The sequence below is a fragment of the Phacochoerus africanus genome, chromosome X (genome assembly GCF_016906955.1).
Source record: "Phacochoerus africanus isolate WHEZ1 chromosome X, ROS_Pafr_v1, whole genome shotgun sequence".
Classification (NCBI taxonomy): Eukaryota; Metazoa; Chordata; class Mammalia; order Artiodactyla; family Suidae; genus Phacochoerus; species Phacochoerus africanus.
The window spans coordinates 74,554,560-74,558,821 of NC_062560.1; the positions used below are offsets into that span (position 1 = coordinate 74,554,560).

At 39.4% G+C, this 4,262-nt stretch overlaps 1 pseudogene; it reads left to right on the forward strand.

Annotated features, from left to right (window-relative positions):
• The first annotated feature begins 208 nt into the window (after nucleotides 1-208).
• On the forward strand, nucleotides 209-2,060 carry LOC125118064 (polyadenylate-binding protein 4-like; annotated as a pseudogene).
• Nucleotides 2,061-4,262: the final 2,202 nt, after the last annotated feature.

The following is a 4,262-nucleotide window of genomic DNA, read 5'->3' on the forward strand; positions in this document are numbered from 1 at the left end:
AGGGTATCTGTAGGCAATGTTTCAGGCCAGCCAGAACCACCCAGTTTCAGTTTCAGAGCGTTAGCCGCGCTCTGGCTGCGCTCCCTCTGCGATAGAGGCGGCCAAGCAGAGCCCTCCTGACTGCCATTCCTTTTTTGATGGGACTCTGCCTCCAACCAAGGCAAAGTCCTAGGGCCTAGCTGAGATTTCACTCAAGACCGAACTTAAAATGAGTGCTTCGGTTCCGCAGTTTGAAATGTCCTCACTGTATGTTGGAGTCCTGCATCACGAAGTGAATGAGGAAATGATGTATGAGAAATTCAGCACTGCCGGGCCAATCCTATCCATCAGGGTCTGCCGTGACTTGGTCACGCGCCGCTCCCTAGGCTACGCGTATGTGAACTTCTTGCTGCGGAAGGACACCGAGTGGGTCTGGAACACAATGAACTTTGACATTATTAATGGCAAGCCGATGCGTATTATGTGGTCCTAGCGTGACCCATCACTTCGTAAGAGCGGAGTGCGCAATATATTCATCAAAAATCTTGCGAAGTCTATTGATAACAAGGACCTTTATGTGATTTTTTTTGTCTTTGGATGCATTCTTTCTTGTAAAGTAGTAACCGATGAAAATGGATCAAGAGGTTTCGGATCTGTGCGTTTTGAGAAACCAGAAGCCGCTGGAGGCGCCATTGAAAAGATGAATGGGGATTATGCTGAAAGGTAGCTGAGTTTTTGTTGGGCAGTTTAAACCTCTCAAAGAAAGGGAAGGAGAACTCAGAGCTAAAGCAAACATATTTACCAATGTCTACATCAAGAACTTTGGAGATGATATAGATGATGAATGTCTTAAAGAGGTTTTTGGTCAGTTTGGTTCTATATTAAGTGTGAGAGTTATGACTAATGAAAATGGAAAATCCAAAAACTTTGGATTTATGAATTTTGAGAATTTTTAAGATGCCCAGAAAGCCATTGAAGGAATGAATGGAAAAATCCTTAAGGGAAATCAAATATATGTTGGTAGAGCACAAAACAAAGCAGAGAGACAATCTGAATTAATACACAAATTTGAGCAAATAAGACAGGGTAAACTCGCCAGGTGCGAGGGTGCTAATCTTTATGTGAAAAATCTTGAAGATGATATTGATAATAGACGACTGAAAAGAGAATTCTCCCTCTTTGGCACAATCACTAGTGCCAGGGTCATGATGGAGGCAGGCAGCAGCAAAGGCTTTGCCTTTGTTTGCTATACATCTCCTGAGGAAGCTAATAAAGCCATCGTGGCAATGAATGGGAAAATTCTGATTGCCAAACCACTGTATGTGGCTATTGCACAAAGCAAGGAGGAGCACCAGGCTTTCCTTACCAAGACCTACATAGAGAGAATGGTGGCTCTGAAAGATGGAGGTTATCCTATACTCAACACATGCAAACCAGTAAGAACATCATCCCGAAACTGTGTGCCAACTCATTCTCAGCCTCAACGTGGAAGTGAACTTCCTTGCAAGCCTGTGGTCAGGACCAAACTTCATGCATCTCCAAATGTACATTATTCTATCCACTCAGCAGCAGTGGCACCTAAGCCATCATTCAGCATCTCCAGAACATCGCAGGGAGGCAAGTCAGCCTGTCGTATCACCAATACAACTCAGACCATGGCTGTTCACCCTCAAACTTCAGCCTTGGGACCACATGCAAATCAAAGATTCAAAAAAGTTGCAGGTGCTGCAAATGTTCACAGGCCTCTAAAGTTTAAAGTAGGAAAGCCAGCATCCATCCAAAAGCCTGTCCCTGTTTGTATGCAAGACCATGATATGTTGAATGTGTCTATATTGGCATCAGCTACTACTCAGAAGAAGATCTTGGCTGAAAAGCTGTTTCCTCTTGTTCAATCCATTCACCCAACTCTGTCTGAAGAAATCTCTAGAATACTGTTGGAGATGGATAATGCTGAAATTCTTTATATGGTCAAATATCCTGAGTTTATCCATGCCAAAACTGATGAACTCATCTTCATTCTGCAATCCAACCAAGCTCAAAATACTGCCCTGAGAGCTGTTACCAGCATTGCCAATATTTGACTTGTGTTAGCTGAAATTCTCACTAGCAGAAAGTTCCAAACAATGAAAAACATAAGCATTGGAGAAAATTAGAATAAAAAAGACATTGAAAAAATAAAAGTATACTTTACCAAGCAAATTACTGGTATTTGATCATTTGCTGTTTTAAATACAGAATATAAGAACAGGGAAATAGAAAAAATGTAGGGAAAGCAAAAGAATTAAAACATTTTTAAGGATGTAGTAAGAGTAAGACAAAATTAAACAGAAAATAATTTAAATAGGTTTTTAATATTTTTTCTTTACTGTTAACAGTGCAAAATGACACTAGTGCATTACATTTCAGAATAGTGGTATTTGGATTTTCCTCACTAATTACTCAGTAATTTCAGAATGAAATGTAATTTGGATTTTAAAATTCTTATTTAGTAAAAAGTTTGGTAAAAAATGAACAGAAGGTAAAAATATGAAAGATCCCAATAGCCACAAATACCAGAATATTTCATGAATAGGTTCACAGATACTACAGTATGAAATGGAAAATACCAAAGGAAAATACAAAAAATAAATTTTGCATTGACCTAAAATTAGATTTTTTAGGAAAGGAGCTAGAGAGTAAGGGGATAAGAACAGATAAGAACAGAGACTATGCTATGTAAATTTTTTTAAAGGGCAAAATCTCCCTTCTCACCATCTTATACTAAATCCACGCTATTGACCAAAGACTAGAAAAGTAGGAGTTCCCATCATGGCGAAGTGGTTAATGAATCCAACTAGGAACCATGAGGTTGCGGGTTCGATCCCTGGCCTTGCTGAGTGGGTTAAGGCTCTGGCATTGCCATGAGCTGTGGTGTTGGTCGCAGACGCAGCTCGGATCCCACGTTGCTGTGGCTCTGGAGTAGGCCGATGACTACAGCTCCAATTCGATCCCTAGCCTAGGAACCTCCATATGCTGTGGGAGCGGCCCTAGAAAAGGCAAAAAGAAAAAAAAAAGACTAGAAAAGTAGATTAAAAAATAACGCCATCTTTGTGGAGGTTTATTTTTTCTTTTTAAAGTGTTAAATACATCTTTCTTGCTGATGGAAAACTGTCTCGAATTCCACATTAGCAATTTGCAGTAAAAATTGCTATTCAGTATAAATGATTTAGTTTTTTTCATAAGGTAGTTGTTTAGCTAAAAATATTTGATAACTTAGACTTATGATCTAATAAAACAAGACTAATAAATAGCATTCAATAAATGGTACTCTTAGCAAAGGATTATAAAAACTAATGAAGTTGTGTTTTGAAATATATTTGATTGAAAAAAAAAAAAAAAAAAGGTTGGAGTTCCCGTCGTGGCGCAGTGGTTAACGAATCCAACTAGGAACCATGAGATTGTGGGTTCAATCCCTGGCCTCACTCAGTGCCTTAAGGATCCGGCATTGCCGTGAGCTGTGGTGTAGGTTGCAGACGCGGCTCGGATCCCGCGTTGCTGTGGCTCTGGCGTAGGCTGGCAGCTACAGCTCCGATTCGACCCCTAGCCCAGGAACCTCCATATGCCGCAGGAGCGGCCCAAGAAATACCAAAAAGACAAAAAATATATATATATATTTGATTGGTATGCTACATTCAAAATTTCTATTACTAGGATTTCTTACTTAAACAATACAGCTTTAGACCAGAAGAACTGACGGCTGAACTCTTATCTAAATGGTTGGAAGGAAATACTTACCTTGCAAATGAAAGGAGAAAGTAATAAATTCAATTTTGAAAATATATAGTTTCATATCTTAAGCTGTTGTCTGGGTATAAGTATGTAATTCTTATTTGTTAATAGAGTATCATGTCCAACTTCTTCAGTAGTCAAGAGAGCTGGTCCTTGAGGAATAGCTGCAGTATAAAACCCATCCCAAGCAGTGACTAGTCTATCTAGGTTTATTCCAAATCTTTTAGTTTCTTCATGCATGTCTCGCTACCATCTGGTAAGAATGGATATTTTACAGAGGAATGTGTTCACCACTAAACACAGATTGCCCCTCTGGTTGAGGAGCAAATATTTGACCTCTGAGCTAAAGAGGCAATAATTGTTCAAACACAATACAACCTGCCCAACTGGCTGGCAATAAATAAATAAATTAAATTAAAGCACTGAACCCACAAATAAAATATTAATCACTCTGGGGGTGGGGAAAAAACTCATAGTTTTATGGTTTTTTTTGCCAGAGTGAAGCTAGCATTGGG